This window comes from Cebus imitator, unplaced genomic scaffold (assembly GCF_001604975.1).
Source record: "Cebus imitator isolate Cc_AM_T3 unplaced genomic scaffold, Cebus_imitator-1.0 Scaffold128, whole genome shotgun sequence".
Lineage (NCBI taxonomy): Eukaryota > Metazoa > Chordata > Mammalia > Primates > Cebidae > Cebus > Cebus imitator.
The window spans coordinates 409,444-427,303 of record NW_016107443.1 but is presented as its reverse complement, the minus strand read 5'-3'; positions in this window follow the sequence as shown (position 1 = coordinate 427,303).

The following is a 17,860-nucleotide window of genomic DNA, read 5'->3' as shown; positions in this document are numbered from 1 at the left end:
CCCCACCATCTTTGATTGATGATATGCCCATTAATACCTCCATATTTCCCAGGTTTCTTGACTGTCACAACTTTGCTTGGAATGTCATCCTCCATGGCTTGTTTCTTGGAATCTGGAATCCCCTCCCCTAACTGATTTCCCCTGAACAGACATTCCCAGGCTCTCAGTTTGGTCCTTACTATTTCTCTGTCAGCGTTCAAACTCTGTTACACCATAGGCTTCTTAACTCAAACAAACTCTCTTGAAGAAGACTAGGGTGTAAAAAGAAAATTACAAAACAACAGCCACTCTGGTCTGGAGTCCTGCCTGTCTGGTGCCTCACCCTATAGGGTCTTCAAGCATTGCAGCTTTATGCCATCTGCCCCTCCCACCCCCGGCACCTCCCCATCAGGGCTCTGGACAGCAGGGCAATGTGCCTTCTACTATTTTCCTTTACATCTTATCCAGGAGCAGAGAGGACACTTAGGGCACATGTGATCTAATGACCTATGGGCTCAGAATGAGGAGACCAGACTCCCAACCATCCTTCCCTTCCACTGAAGGGTGACCTAGGCCTAGAGTAACAGTCAAGGATCCAAGCACTGTCCCTGCAAAACAAAGACTTGGTTTCTGATTACAGGATGCCAGCAAGTGTCAGTCCCCAGGGCGGCCACCATAGCAATGGAGACGGTTGGAACGACAAATAATCTCAGGATTTCAGTCTTCAGGGTGGCAGGGGCAGCATACAGAGTTAACCACTTTTTTGTTAACAAGTGATGGTTTCTTAATGAGGCTTTTGTGATTTCAGGCACTGATGAAAAGCAGCTAACAAGGTCTTGCCTGGTAGAAGTCCTTGGGGAAATCCTGTTAACACACGGATAACATTATTGGTAAAGAGGATCTCAACTATTGTGAATGAATGGGTGCTCCTAATGCACTTGAGCGTGGATGAGAATAGTCTATTTTCTTTGTGTGACTGGGGAATGCCACTCAACAGGCAGTGGGAGAGCCAGATAATGGAAGGCTGATTCTTCAAGCTCTGAAAGCTTTTATTGCAAGTGTTTTCAATGGGAAACTTTTTAAAATGCATTTAAGCACCTTGGCAAAGGAAACCTTTCCTTGACTCGGTCATTGTTGTGAGCAGGGGTGACTGGCCTGGGCTGCGATTACACAATGCTCTCCATGCTGTCCAGGGAAGGGGGCTGTTTGTCCCTAGCTGGTATTGGCTCTCCTGTCCCCAGTGCCAATCCACATGAGTGCCTTCCTTCTTTGCCTATTTATTGGTTTGTTTTTAAAATCTCTTCCAATCCTGTCCCTTCTCAGCTTCCATGACAACAAGGCATGCTTTGATCGCCATCACTGGCCAATTGGCTTTCATCCAGAAACTGACCCATAGCATGAAATGGTCCCCTGTTCCCTGGCAAGTGGCTCTTCCACACTCTGCAAGACCCAGCCCCAGTGTCCCGGCTAAGGAGACCATTCCCAGCTCCTCTCCTCCCTATGCTTCCCTGAGACCCCCTGCACAACAGGAACAGGCTAGGAAAGCCTCTCCCATTTTACTGAGCCAATCTCTGTCCCTTGGGTGGGAAGCTTCCCGAGAGCAGGCACAGGTTTTGGTCCATAGCACATAGTGTCTAGCAAAGCCTCAATAGTTGCTTATTGAATTGAAACCTGGAGCACCTTCTCTGCTTTCATACGTATCACTTCTTGGCCATATTGGCCCCATCCCAAGCTTGGCCACTGTCAGGTCTTTCTGGTTTGGCCCTATTTTGGATCCTAGTCAAAGGTGACTTGTGCAAGCATCAGATGAATGGAACGCCGTGATTTAGACATTTGGGGTATGGTCCACCCTGTCCAATTTATTTACTCTTTAGACCCTTCTTTTGCTGTGACCATCAGGATTAAAATCCAGCAGAGCCCATTTGAGCAATCACAAATTTTCAAATAATTGAAATTTTAATTAATGTTTTACTGAAGTTTTCCTTCCTCCCTCCTCTCCCTTCTTCCCTCTTTCTTCCCTTTTTCTTTCTTTTTTTTTTTCTTTTTTCTTTTTTTGAGACAGAGTCTTGCTCTGTCACCAGGCTGCAGTGCAGTGGTGCAACCTTGGCTCACTGCAACCTCCACCTCCTGGGTTCAAGCGATTCTTCTGCCTCAGTCCCCCGGATAGCTGGGACTACAGGTGTGCACCACCACACCCAGCTAATTTTTCTATTTTTAGTACAGACAGAGCTTCACCATGTTGGCCAGGACGGTCTTGATCTCTTGATCTTGTGATCTGCCTGCCTTGGCCTCCCAAAGTGCTGGGATTACAGGCATGAGCCACTGATCCCAGCCCCCTTTTTCTTTTTTTTAAAAAACACTCCCCAAAGTGCTGCTTCTGCTTAATTTTATAAATGGCAAGAACTCCCCAGGGAGCCCTGGTTGTTTCCCAAGCCTCATCTCCCTGACCTCTGGGAGTTACAGATGTGAAGGTGTGGAGGCATGAAGCACTTTCATCCCCCTCCTCCTCCTTAGCTTTCCTGGCACACTTCTCTCCCAAAGCTCCGATCTCTCTGATTGTCTCTTCATTTTGACCTCTGCAGATAATGATGCTGATGCTCCACCTCTTCCCTCTCTTTTTCTTTCTCTATTTCATAGACTCTGTTCCAGGCCCACAGTTCTCATTCCCTGTGCTCTCCTGGGATGACATTCTCATAGTTGTCTCCAACATTTGTATTGTGTTTAGTTATCTGTATCTTCAGCCCTGACTTGTCTCTCTCTCTCTCCTTCTTTCCTTCTCTCCTTCCCTTCCTCTCTTTCTTTCTCCCTGCCTCTTTTTCTTTCTCTCCCCCTCACCAACTTGCCATATACATAGGCTGGTGTCTCATACTCATCATCCTAGAACTAGACTCAGCATCGGCCATCCTCACCCCCTCCTCAGAACCAGTGTACACCCCCTGCCTCTGCTGCTGCCTGCTTCCTGTTCTCCAAGCAAGAAATGTGTAGCTGCTCTTCATGATCTCTCCCTCATCTTCACCTCCCAGGTCCCTGTCTTCCTGACTTTGCCTCCCCAGTCTTCCTCAAATCCATCATTCCTTTCCTCCATACAAATGTTCTTGAGCCTTCCCACATAGTTCTCTGCCTAGACTCTTACAATTGTGTCAGAACTGGATCACCACGCCCCCATTTTTAGCTTGCCTGATTCTCTCCTCTATACTGCCACCAGGATCATTTTGGTAATACGCAAGCCTCACCATGTCATTCTGCTGAGTAAAAGCCTGTGATATTGGATGCTCCCCACACCCTGTGGCCTCGCATGTCAGCAGGCCTCCTGAGGTCAGGGCCAGCTCAGAGCTGTGGCTAGAACTCCCTGCTTCACCCTATGTGCGAGCTCCAGGGATACAGGAAGGTTAGCAGTTCCCAGCCCTGCGTCTGTGGTTCTACCTTTGAGTGCCCTCCTCCTGACACTCCCTCTCCCTCCCTCCTCACCTTCTTGTTTTTTTTTTTTTTTTTTTTTTGGAGATAGCGGGGTTCTCTCTCTGTTGCCCAGACTGGTCTTGAGCTTCTGGCCTCAAACCATCCTCCCACCTCATTCTCCCAAATAGCTGGGATTATAGACATCAACCACTGCACCCGACCTTCGCCATCTTCTTACTCTGACTAATCCTTCAGGATTCAGCTCAAAACAACACCTCCTCCAGAAAGCTTTCCATGACTGCTCCGGCATAAGCTAAGAGCCCCTCTTGTCCTCCTGTAGCAACATGTGCATGTGCACACATCTGTATATCATCTCATCCATCTCATTCAATTGAAAGTATGACTCTGTCTATCCCACTATGTCACAAACTCTTCTAGGGCCAAGGTCATTGTCATTGTATCTCAAACACCTAGCACAGTGCTTGACATGTAGGGGACCCTCAATAAATGTGTGTGGACTGCACTGAACCTATGTGGAAAGTGTAAGTGTGCCCTTCTTAGCCAAACCAGTCCAGTATATGGAAACTCAAACATACGAAAGAGAAATGTCTGGAATCTATAATCAACTTTGCAAAAGAAGATGCACTACTTGATTATTTTAAACCATATGGCTTACTATGTTTTTAAAACAAGATGGATTCTTCAAAAGTGGTTTCTACACTCTTACAAAAATATACATAAAACATAAAGCAAGCAACAGTCAACATCTCATCACTGGTATGCAAAGAAAATGTTTGAGCATTTATCTCCCCAGAGTTTGTGGATTTCTTTATAAATGACATGCATGGACTAGCAAACAAATATATACATTATAAAATAAGTGAAAGAACAGAAATGTTGGAAAAAATGAAGCAAACATAAAGAGGTGCCATATTTTCTTTCCACGCCCCAATTCATTATCTTATGTATCCCACTGGGTCATAATGAAATGAGACTATTAGAAATCTTTCAACTGGCTGAACACAACCTTTAAATTCTCTTAGAGATCCATGCATTCTTCTTTCTTGAAATATGGAAAATACCCAAGCACAAGACATTTCTGCATCAGAAGCAGAATGAGTTCCTGTCACTACACCTAAGCAGGAGGATGGCTGGGGACCCTGAGTAAAAGTTAAGAGTGCCAGTGTTTGGGTTGGTTCCAAGTCTTTGCTATTGTAAACAGTGCCACAATGAACATACGTGTGCACGTGTCTTTATAATAGAAAGATTTATAATCCTTTGGGCATATACCCAGTAATGGGATTGCTGGGTCAAATGGCATTTGTATTTCTAGGTCTTGAGGAATCGCCACACTGTCTTCCACAATGGTTGAACTAATTTACACTCTCACCAACAGTGTAAAAGCTTTCTTATTTCCATACATCCTCTCCACCATCTGTTATCTCCAGATTTTTTAATGATCACCCATCAACGATAGACTGCATAAAGAAAATGTGGCACATATACACCATGGAATACTCTGCAGCCATAAAAAAGGATGACTTAATGTCCTTTGCAGGGACATGGATGAATCTGGAAGTCATCATTCTCAGCAAATTGACACAAGAACAGAAAACCAAACACTGCATGTTCTCACTCATAAGTGGGTATTGAATAATGAGAACACGTGGACACAGGGAGGGGAACATCACACACTGGGGTCTGTTGCGGGGTAGGGGGCTAGGGGCTAGGGAAGGAATAGCAGGGGGTGGGGAGATTGGGGAGGGATAGCATTAGGAGAAATACCTAATGTAGGTGATGGGGGGATGGAGGCAGCAAACCACCATGGCATGTGTATACCTATGCAACAATCTTGCACGACCTGCACATATAACCCAGAACGTAAAGTAAAAAAAAAAAAAAAAAAGAGTGCCAGTGTTAGAGCCACAAAGTCTGGATTCAATTCCCGTCTCTGCTCCTTTCTAGCTGCGTGACTTTGGGCAGGTCATTTAACCTCTCTGCTTCCATTTCCTCAACTGTGAAATGTATATAATAAAATATCTTCAAGTATGTGAGTTAGTGTATTTGGGGTACCAAGGACAGAGTACTCAATAAATGAGCACACAGTAAGCATGAGCAAGGGATATAAATGATATAAACAATGATCAATAAATGTGTTTGTATTATATCTTGTTTACAGATAATGATAGAGAGCAAGATCACCAGAATTCTAGATTTTTAAACGCCTTTAGTTCCAGTAAGCAGAGTTTTAGATTTCACTTTGTTCCATAAAAGTGGCTTTCCAGCAGGCATTTTCATGCCTGCTTCCTGACCAGTGACTAATAGTTGAACTAATGTAAATGTCATTTTGATTTCCTTCCCATTGGCCTTAGAAAATGGTTGATCCCTTGGATATCAGAAAGAAAATGAACTTGCTAGAACAGGAGAAAAAGTGACATAGGCTGGGAGAAAGAAGCGTGAAGGCAAGATTGATCCTGGAATCAAAGTGGCATGTGTTCTTTGACTTCACCCTGCTTTGGATTCCTTGTCAGTAAAACCACAACTCAGCTGCCTTTCTCATGGGGATTGATGAGAAAACGCAATTGCCCAGGACCTGTGAGTAGGAGGTGCACACAGGCCAGGGTTCCCGTCCTTGCTTGCAGTGAATAGGCTCCAGGTGAGGATGGGGCTTTCAGGTGCCACCACTCAGGGACAGGCCCCCATCCAGAGGCCACCGTCCAATCACAGGGCCCATGGAAAGTCATGCCCTGGGGGCAGCTCTGTAGTGACACCAAGAGGTTGTGCAGCCTTAGAAGTCTGTAACCTGGTGAGCAGGGGGGGTTTAGGCTTCCTCAGAAGTAAATTATACAGCTGAACCCCCTTTATCAAACCCTTCGTATAAGAATCTGATGCCCTAGAGTGGATGAATTGTTATTTGAATTAGAAATCTGAAGTTTGCTTTACAAGAGATAACACCAGTTTCTTTTTTGAATGAAGAAGCGTTCTTGAGTGCACTTGAGACACGATCTAGCGTGTGGGCAACTTCTGAAGAACACATCTGCTATATAAATTGGGGGCAAGTGTATTTGAAATAACTACAGAAAAGGGTTTGTGAAGTGAACATAGGAAAATAATCTCTTGCTCATGCTATTTAAGAGCTGCTGACCTCTCCACCACGGGAAGAGGATTTTTTTTTTTTGTTTTTTTTTTGTTTTGTTTTGTTTTTTTGGCAGCAAAGTCAGAACAGCCCAACTTCTCCACCCACCTGCTGGGGAGAAACCACTCTTACCCACTACATCTGTGCTGGGATACAGCGCCCTCTGCTGGCAGACTACAGCAACAACCTCAGGGATCTTCTCCCTAGAGTGGTCCTGGGATGGGCACCTGCCTAGAAGATCCCCCTTCTGTGAAGGAAGCCAGCTCTTGCGAACCTCTTGGGACATCCCTGGGAAGGTCCCAGACTGAAAATCCTGAAAGGTCCAGATTTTCAGAAAAGAACCTCCTCAGCCTTCATTAAAGGGAAACTGTCGCAGCAAAGTCGGGGAGAGAGATGCTTGCTGGCCTGGGACTTGGTAGCTTTGGTGACAGGCTAAAATGAAAGCTGGGGACACAGCACACTGCAGGGTGTGGAGCTAAAGCAGTGGCCTTGACATTTTTGGGGACGACAGGAACATAGCAGGGGAAGGCTGGGGATCTTGGAATGCAACTCAGGGGAGCTAGGGGAGGGAAGGGGTGGTTGGAGCACAGGCCCAGCTTGGCAGCCACTGCCTTCGAGCGAGTGGGGAGGGTGGTCCGGGAGAATTCCCACAACATAGCCGGTATTGGTCACATTGCCAGACACTGAGTTCCCCACCCCAGCTGTACCCCAGGACCACCAGGGAGCTGTCAGGATGCCTGATGCCCAGCCTAGGCCCAGAGATGCCCATGTGCCTGGTGGTTACCTACAAAACGGTGGCCTTGGTAGAGTAAAATTTGCCTGAGAACTTCAGCCCGTCTCCCAGGCTAAGTCTAGTACCGAGAACCCTGGAGGGAGGTCCTGGAAGTGAGGCCTCACTTGTGCCCCAGGAGTGGTAAGAAGGCAGCAGTGCCTCCAGCTGGAGGAAGCCTCCTAATGAGGCATGACCTGGGCTGTCGCCTCCTCTGACACCATCAGCCCATGCTGATCTTCACGAGGTGCACGATTCCGGACCTGCCTCTCACCCACCTCGCTCCTGGTGGTGAAGCAAAACCCACCTCGAATCCTGACAGATGTCCTCCTCCGTACCTACTTTTGGGTGGGGGACCGGTCTGTACCATCCCACCCTTTCAAGCCCCAGGAGGGTGGGCTCTGGCACCCACTCTGCCTTCCCATCCGGCCCATTTCAACAGCAAGTCTGCAGCCTCGAGTCCAGATTGCTGAGGACCAGGCTCCAGTGACCTTTCTGGTTTCTGCATCTTGATGTTTCAACGCCGAGAAAGTAAACAAGAAAGGCGCCCTTTGAATGCTCCAGTCAGAGGTTCCGCTAAGACCACTGCAGAAAGCTCAGCTTCTCAGACCTCAGGCAAGCTTGAAAGTACTTTGCTCTACCATTTTAAAGAGAGAGAGAGAGAGAGTTGTGCTTCTCTCGAGGTCATTAACCCAACAACTTGGGCTACCCTCAGAGGGACACTTGCTCTTCTGAGCGCAGCCCAGAAAAGGACAGGAAGAAATTCCTCAGGTGGACCCCAAGGAAAATATGTGGATGGGATGCACATCTCAGGTAGGGCACAGAACAGATGGTCAGCTCTTGTTAGCTGAGAGCTCCTATCTCCACCCCAAGAGCTCCCAGAATGACCTGTCTAGAATGCAGATCTGTTCATGTGGGCTCCCACATTGATCACCACCTTCAATTTATCCTCATGACTCTTGGGATCCCCTTCAAAACCTACTCAAGTTCCTTCCTGCTTCAGGCCCTGCTTAGCTCTCCAAGTTCATAACAATTCCCCAATACCCATCCCATGTTTCAGTCATGCCCAATATCTGTGGTTTACCAAATGTTTCTAGATTGCACAGCCTGGCAATGACTTGGAATGCAGGGAGTAGGTGTTAAACTTTAAGTATGGCCCTAAGTGCTCCAGCAGTCAGCTGAGTATGGAATAATGTGAGGATGAACAACTCGAACCTGGATTGAGAGAATGCTCACAGGCAGAGCCAAGATACTTATGAGAAATTCAAGGTTTGCTCTACCCTACAGATAAATAAAGGGCTGTTCAAGATCCCAAGTTCCTAGGACAAAGAGCTACAATCTTACATTGGCAGCACATAGCTCAAATTAGTCCTGCAAGCACATTTTGTTTAGCCTTTTTTGCTATATTTAAGACTGCATTCTAAAATTGGGGGATTTTACATGAAGATTTGCATTTCCATTTTCCTTTTAAACATTGGAAGATCTATAAAACAAGGCACAAAACCTTGCATGGCAAGAACTGGAAGGATCACTACTCTCCTTAGGGGCAACAGGTAGGTTCCAGCCAGACACCATTTCCTCCAGTCATCTTTGCACACCTATGCACTACACCCCACAAGTGTCACTCAAGACACCAAACTGGTCCATCTCAAAAGCATGTTTGTAATTGCTTTAGCCTGGAAAACGTTTAAACTTTTGTGGTAGAAACAATGCTGTTTGCATCACCAAATTTTTCATTTCCTCTTCTTCTTCTTGGAAAAACTACTCTTCCCAACTCTCTTGTACTTATGCAAGGTCATATGATTACTTCTCCCAGTGGGATCTGAGTAAGAGTGCCATGACATGTCACCTCTGGGCTGAGGTAACAAAAAGACCCTGAACTACCTTCCAGCTTTTCTCTTCCCTTGATGTGATGGTCCTGGAGGCCGTGTGTCAGAATAGCAGAGGCCATCGCCACCAAAAAAAAAAAAAAAAAAAAAAAAAAAAAAAAAAAAAAAAAAAAAAAAAAAAAAAAAAAAAAAAAATAGAATAGCAGAGCTACACAAAGAAGCAGCACCTATAGAGGACTAGACTTTGCCTGAGAAACCAAGCAAAGCTACTGGGATTTCAGGCTTTTTTTGTTACTGCAGCATAGCATGACTTATCCTGACCAATATGAGCATATTGATTTAAACCACATCTGAATCAGGCAGTTCACTTATAATCACATAATAAAAAGAGTTAAAATTCTTTGCACTGTCATCATGAGTATATCCATTTAGCAGGTAATGCACACATTTGACAATGTTTGGAGTGGAACTCAATGCGGATGGCCACCACTCCTTACCCTGGCCAGGACCTCTTGACAGTCTCCTGATAGAGGGATGCTCATGTGTCACTGACTGCACTAGGTAGCTCAGGAAAGGGTATAACAGGGCACTCCTTTCTGATCAGGGTCATTTCTTGTGTACCTGTACTTTTTCTACCAGAAGCATTGCTATTGATTTAACAAGCAGCCATGCTCTCTTCTGAAATACATTGACACATAAATGAATAAAGCAAGATGCAACATTAGAAAACAGTAATCTTCACTCAATGAATATTTCTCAATGGTGACACTAATGCTAATTACATATTATAGCTTAAATTCACATACAGGAGTAAGATGTACACTCATGTATGGAAAAAGTAAACAGCAAAAATACAAATTTTTAAGAACAAAAGGGGAAAAAAGAAGAAGTAAAACTACATATCCCTACTGCCCCCTAAAGCATATTCAGCAACTCCTTATTCTTCCTTGGAATTGACCTCATTCAGTCATATGCAAACACCAAAAGACAAGTGAAAACAAGACACACTACACAACAGAGAAGATCTAAAAATAACTACCAGAGCAGGTTGTACATATCAAATGGTTCACATACCAAGAAAGAACTTTGCGTATTTTCACTTTTAGCAACATGCATTCACTTCTTCAAAATCTCACTGAGACTTTCGGCAAAGGCTTCCATAGTTGAGATTTAATGGATTAAGACTTTAATCAAAAACCAGCCATCAAGAATTTCCTGTGCACTTGTAAGCAACAGACAGCTTTCCATCAGATTCTGAAGTTATTATGAGTGGAGAGAGGAAATCAAAGGGAGAACAGCTTGGCAGTGAGGTTTGGGGAAAATATACCAATAATCAAACACATTTTTTGCCTTTAGAAATAAGGCAGAAGGCCAGGTGTAGTGGCTCATGCCTGTAATTTCAGCACCTTGGGAGGCCAAGGCAGGAGGACCACGTAAGCCTAAGAGTTCAAGACTAGCCTCGGGAATATAGCGAGACCCCCATCTCTACAAAAAAAAAAAAAAAAAAAATTAGGCAGGCATGGTGGCACACGCCTGTAGTCTCAGCAACTTGGGAGGCTGAGGTGGGAGAATCACCTGAGCCCAGGTAGGATGACGCTGCACAGTGAGCCATGATTGTGCCACTGCAGATCACATTTCTGACCAGAGTCACTTCTTGTGTACCTGCACTTTTTCTAACAGAAGCATTGCTATTGATTTCATAAGCAGTCAGGCTCACTTATGAAATATGTTCAGACATAAATTAATAAAATAAGATGCAACACTAAAAAACAGTAATCATCACCCAATAAATATTTCTCAGTGATGACACACATGCTGCACTCCAGCCTGGGTTACGAAGCAAAAATTCTGTCTCAAAAATAAAATAAAAGAAAAAACAAGAAGCTGTTGTTTTAGCTATGTATTGCTGCAGAAAAACATTGATTATCTCCCAGTTTCTATGAGTCAGGAGCCCAATCCCAACTTAGCCAGGTGGTTCCGGTTCAGGATCTCTCATGAGGTTTCAGTCAAGCTGGTTAGGATCTCATCTAAAAGTTCAGTGGGTGATGGGGTAGGAATCCACTTTCAAGCTCACCTGCAAAGTTGTAGGCCAACCTTGGACCTTGCGTGTGCAACTCTTGGGCTGCCACATGACATGGCAGCTGACTTCTTCTAGAGTAAGAGATTTTAGAAAATGTCTAAGACAGAGCCCATAGTGTTTAAAATCTAATTTCAGAATTGACATCTTATCACTTCTGTCCTTAAGGGGATTCAGTAAGTCCAAGTTATATTGAATGGGGGAGGATTGCACAAGGGTACAGATACTAGGGAGCAGGGATCATTGGAGGGATCTTTAGTAGTCAAAAGAAACGAGCTGCTTTATCTATTTCAAATGGCTTTGAGGTGAGAGGAAGTTCTGTGTTCAGAAAATTGAAACAGTATAAAGATGAGTTGGCTGGCACAAAGTGTGTGGGTCAGAACACAGTAGGAAACGAGATTGGCCAGGTAGGAAAGAGTCATATTAGAGATCTGAGGGCCACTATTATGATTATGTGTTCAGGTTACATATGTTATTTTAGATTCATGTGCATAACATCCTGAAGAAGACAGCCATTGTTGACCATAAATGTGTGTAGCTGATGTCTATAAAATAATCCTAGCACTTTGGGAGGCTGAGGCGGGCAGATCACCTGAGGTCACGAGTTCAAGACCAGCCTGACCAATATGGTGAAACCTGATCTTAAAAAAAAAAAAAAATAGATACCTTCTTACCTACTTTACATGGGGGCTTCAATACTTTACATGGGTGTTTCAGTAAATATCATTTCTCTTTTCTTTGCCCCAAGGTTCTGAAAAGTTGAGAAATAAGAGTAAAGATGGAGGCTAAAATATCGTCTTTCTCCTACTAGAGGATGCAGTTAACACGATAGCGCAAGAAGTCTGCAAGAGGATTCCAGTATTAGCCAGGGTCACCCACCCAGAAACCCTAAAAGCAGAAGAAGATGGAGCTGGACAGATTATTGTCAGCTACTCTTCCCAAATTTACCGATCAGAAAAAATCCCATCCATTTCTCCAGGAATGGAGTGAGCAAAATGGAGACTTCAATCATTCAGCTGCCTTCACAGTCAGGAAAAAACGATACGCTAACCCAGGACACTATGTGAATGAACATAGTCTATACCGATGTATGGGATCCTCTCAGCATCACTTTATGGTTAGAGAACCAGACACCCAGAGCCAATAGCTAGTGACTCCAACACCCAAGTTCAAAATAATTTGGAAAAGGAATTTGAAGTCGTCCTTAATAGTCAGACTTGCTGGGGCTGCAGTTCCCCAGTGTGTGTGTTGGGGTGAGCTGTGGCCAGGCAGTAGAAAAGGGAGCAGCAGGGTCTGGGGGTGAGAAAGGCAGGAAGACAAGCAGAGACAGAGTAGGCACCCTTTGGGACAAGACCCTTTCCCTTCTTGATCTCCCTGAACTGTCAGAAACCTCGAGGGAGGGGTCATCTTCACTGGACCAAGGGGCAAACAGACTCTAATTCCCACACAGGCAGAGGTGGCAGAGGAGGGGGCCCAGCCCTGAGTGCCTTGGGCAGGTCTCTCCCTCTCCAATCCCTTTCTGAAACACTCTGAGGCTCTTGGACGGAGGAGGGACCCTGAAAGGAAAACATAGAGGGCATCCGTGGACAGGGCCAAGTCAGCAGGAGCCGGCCCTGAGGACAGGTGGCCCCACACAGGTTCTCCACAGGCCCCCAGCAGGAACTGGCAGATTGATTGCACTGGAATTTCTGACTTGGTGTGGGTTTGGTGACCCGCACACGTGGTGGTACGGTAGTCCGTGTGCTGCCTTCAGCCCAGGGGTACCTCGTCCCGGACTTCCATCTCTCTGGCTTCCAGCACTGGACACCCTGTGACCCTGGCGTGCCCCGAGGATGCCTTGAGAAGCCTCCACACCTCCCCCCAGCCAGGCCCCATGACTCCTCCCACTGCGGAATGTCAGCCAACCGTGGTTGGACTCGGGCCCCGTGGCCCAAGGGCCATCTCTGATGGTCTCATTTTCACTGCTCTCTCCAGCCCCCCCACTGCACCTGGAGATCAAGCTCCCCAGCCCTCTCGCTGAGCCTGTGGTCCTCACCTGTGAGTCCCACCCGACCAGTCCTCTCGCCTCTCATTCTGCGTCTGGGCACGGTGTCCTCTCAACAGCCCGTTCCACCCTGCGCTTTTCCCGCCTGTCTTAGGTGTAGACAGCAGCTCCCGGTGCCCGAAGCCGAGCCCAGTCTACAGGCCAGCAGCCCCCAGCTCCCTCCTGTGATGGGAACACGAGAGCCGGGCCAGCCCTCCCTCCTTCCAGCACCTTCCACCTCCCTGGTCCCACAAGCGCAGTCAGCCTTAGCCCACCGCCGGCTTTCTGCAATCGGAATCCACTGGCTCCTTCCAGCTTTCCTCTGCCATAGGGTTCCATGGATTTCCGAGGATTTCCGTGTGCGTGGCCACTCCTGCTGAGCTGTGTCTTGACCCCTGGAATTCACTTCTTCATTGAGCACGACCTCACCGAGCACCTCCAGGGCACCCTGCACAATCAGGAGGCGGGAACAGAGCCGGCAGCCACATATACCAGGCCTTGACCTTGATCTTCTGGATCAGCAAGGGGAGGGAAAACAGACATGAACAAAATTCCTCCCAAAGGCGTGGAGCACTGTGAAGAAAGTAAAAGGGGATGACAAGGAAGGAGGACATGCCAAGAGGGACGGTCACAGAAGACTTCTCTGAGCGGTGACATTGGAACTGAGACACTAATGATCCAAAGAAGAAGATACCCCAAACCCTGGGAACAGAGAAACCCAGGAAGAGGCACTGCCAGGGCAGGGCCTGAATTCAGGAGGAAGCTGGACATGTAGAAGCTCTGAGAAATGGCCAGGGCAGATTCACAAGAGTGGCTGAGAGGAGAAGGATGGGTCCAATATTTGGTAAGAGTCAGAATCAAGTAAGGCAACGAGATAAGGGAAGGAAACACATCATGGGTAGATTTGGACCCTTGTAAAACAGAAAGACACAGGCAGGAGCAGAAGAGGTGTGAGGATGGAGCACAGAAAGATGAGACAGGCTAGGGCAGATCCTGTGTGGGTACCAATGGCAGGAAGACAGGAAGAGATGGGCAGAGCCATATTACATGTGGGTATGAATGACAGAAAGACAGTAAGCTATGGGCAGAGGCAGATCATGCGTGGGTATGAATGTCAGGAAGACAATAGGGCGGGAAGAAGCAGATCATGTGTGGGTATGAAGATCAGGAAGACAGTAAGAGACAGAAACAGATTATGTGTGGTATGAATGTCAGGAAGACAGAAAGAGATGGAAAGAGGCAGATCAAGTGTGGGCATGAATGTCAGGTGGGCAGTAAGAGATGGGAGAGGGCAGCTCATGTGTGGTTCTGAATGTCAAGAATACAGTAAGAAATGGACAGAGTCAAAACATGCCTGCCTATGAATGTCAGGAAGTCAGTAAGAGATGGACAGAGGCAGACCATGTCGGGGTATGAATGTCAGGCAGACAGCAAGGAATGAACAGAAGCATATCATGTGTAAGGATGAATGTCAGGAAGACAGTAAAAGATGGGCAAAGGAAAATCATCTGTGGGGTATATGCCAATATGACAGGAACAGATGAGCAGAGGATGATCTTGTGTAAGTATGAATGGCAGAAAGACAGCAAAAGACAGACAGAGGCACACCATGTGTGGGTATAAATGTCAGGAAGACAGTATAAGATGGACAGATGCAGATCATGTGTGAGCATGAATATCAGGAAGGCAGTAAGAGAAGAACAGCCTCAAAGCATGTGTTGCTATGAATGTCAGAAAGGCAGTAATAGATGGGTAGAGGCAGAGCATGCAGAGTATGTGTGGGGGTGAATGTAAAGAAGGCAGTAAGATGGGCAGAGCAGATAATGTGTTGTTATGAGTATCAGGAAGAGAGTACGATATGGGCAGATGCAGATTTCGGGTGGCTATGAGTGAAAATAAGACAGCAAGCAAAGGGTAGAGGCAGATCATGTGTGTGCGTGCATGTCAAAAAGACAGTAAGTGATGGGAAGAGCATATCATATGAGAGTGTATATGTCAGGAAGACAGTAAGAGATGGGCAGAGGCAGATCATGTGTGGTGTTAATGTTAGGAAGGAAGGAAGTAAAGAGCAGAGCAGATCATATGTGAGTCTATATGTCAGGAAGATAGTAAGAGACAGGAAAATGCAGATTATGTGTGGTCTGAATGTCAAGAAGACAGTAAGAGATGGGCAGAGCAGATCATGGGTGGGTTTGAAAATCAGGAAAACAGAGACACGGAGAGTGGCAAATCATCTTTCGGTGTAAATGTCAGGAAGACACTGAAGATGAAGGGGCAGATAATTTGTAATATTAATGCCAGGAAGTCAGTAAGAGATGGTAGAGGCAGATCTTGTGTGGTATGAGGACGACAGTAAAAGATGGGCTGAGTGAGATCATGTGTGGTTTGGAAGGAAGAAAGGAAGTGATGGAAGAGCAGATCATGTGTGGGTATATATTTCAGGAAGACAGTAACAGATGGGCAGTGGCAGATCATGTGTGGTATGAAAGTCACAAAAACAGTAAAAGACAGAGGCAGATCATGTGTGAGTATGAAAGTTGAGAAGACAGTGAAAGATGGATAGAGGCAGATGATGTGTGGTTATGAATGTCAGGAAGACCACAAAGGATTGGCAAGGGCAGATCATGTGTATGTATGAATGTCAAAAAGATGTAAGACATGGGCAGAGACAGATTATGTGAGGTATGAATGCCAGGAAGGCAGTAAGAGATGGGCAGAGCAGATCATTTGTGGACGTGAATGTCAGGAAGACAGGGAGAGTTGGGCAGAGACAGATTATGTGAGGTATGAATGTCAGAAACACAGTAAGAGATGGGCAGAGCAGATCATTTGTAGGTATGAATGTCAGGAAGACAGGGAGAGATGGGCAGAGACAGATTATGTGAGGTATAAATGTCAGGAAGACAATAAGAGGCAGATCAGGTCATATGTGACTATGAACATCAGGAAGACAGGAAGAGATGGGTAGAGGCAGATCATGTGTGGGGTGAATCTCCGGAAGACAGTAAGAGATGTGCGAAAAAAGATCATGTCTGGTAAAAACGTCAGGGCAATAATAAAAGATGGGCAGAGGCAGATCATGCTTGGGTATGAATGTGAGAACAGTAAGAGATGCAAAGAGGCACGCGATGTGTGGGTATCAAAGTCAGGAAGCAAGTAATTGATGGGTGGAGGAGATCATGTGTGAGTATTTATGTCAGGAAGACAATAAGATATGGCAGAGGTAGATTCTGTGTGGGTATGAATATCAGGAAGACAGTAAGAGATGGGCAGAGGAAAATCATGTGTGGGTATAAATGTCATAAAAACAATAAGAGATGGACCAAGGCAGATTATGTGTGAGGGCGAATGTCCGGAAGACAGTAAGACATGGGCAGAGACAGATCATGTGTGAGTATGAATGTCACAAGACCAGTTAGAGATGGGCAGAGGTAGGTCATGTCTGGCATCAATATCAGGATGACAGTAACAGAGAGACAGATGCAAATCAATGTGGTATCAATGTCAGGGAGCAAGTAAGTGATGGGCAAAGCAGATCATGTGTGGTTATGAATGTCAATTATACAGTAAGGCATTAGCAGAGGTAGATCATGTGTGGGTGTGAATGTCAAAAAGACAGTGAGAGATGGGCAGAGGTAGATCAGGTGTGGTATGAATGTCAGGACAACAGTAAAAGATAAGCCTAGCACATCATGTGTGGTGTGAATGTCAGGAATATAGTAAGAAGAGGAGAGAGAAAGATCACTTCTGGTATGAAGGTCAGGATGACAGTAAGAGTAGGGCGAAGCATATCACATGTAGTTGTGAATGTCAGGAAAATAGTCAGAGAAGGGCAGAGGCAGGTGACATGTAGGAATAAATGTCGGAAGGGCAGTAAGTGATGGGCAGAGGCAGATAATGTCCGGCTATGAAAGTCAGGACAGTAAGAGATAAGCAGAGGTAGATCAAGTGTGCCACAAGTCTTAGGAAGACAGTAAAAGATAAGCCTATAACGTTATGTGTGGTATGAATGTCAGGGCAAGAGGAAGAGATGAACAGAGGCAGATAAAGTATGAGTATGAATGTCAGAAAGACAGAGATGATCAGAGGCAGATAATGTGTGTTATGAATGTCAAGAAGACATAACAGATGGGCAAAAGCAGATCACGTGTGTATGAAAGACACAAACAAGAATATAATGGGCATAGCCCCTTCGTGTGTAGGTAGGAATCTTAGGAAGACTGTAGGAAATAAGCAGGGACAGACAATAAGGGGGTGCGCATTTCAGGAAGACAGAACTGCGGTCACCTCCTTCTCAGGACTGCTGGGCCCAGTCCCAGCAGTAGGGAATAACCAGATCTTTTGTGGGAATGGGTCACAGGAACACAGAAAGTGAAGACAAGTGAAAAATCTATCAAAGAATGGAACAGAGAAAGTACGAAAGAGACGGAAATAGCCAGGTAATGGATGGGTACTGATGACAGGAAAACTGAAAAACATGGGTATGGACAGATTATGCGTGTGTATGATACAGTACAATTGAAACTTATGAACATAACCAGACCTTGTGTGGAAATGAGTCTCAGGAAGACAAAAAATGCACAGAATCATGAATCATATAATGTGTGGGTATGAATGTCAGAAAGACGACAAGAGATGGGCAGAGGAAGAT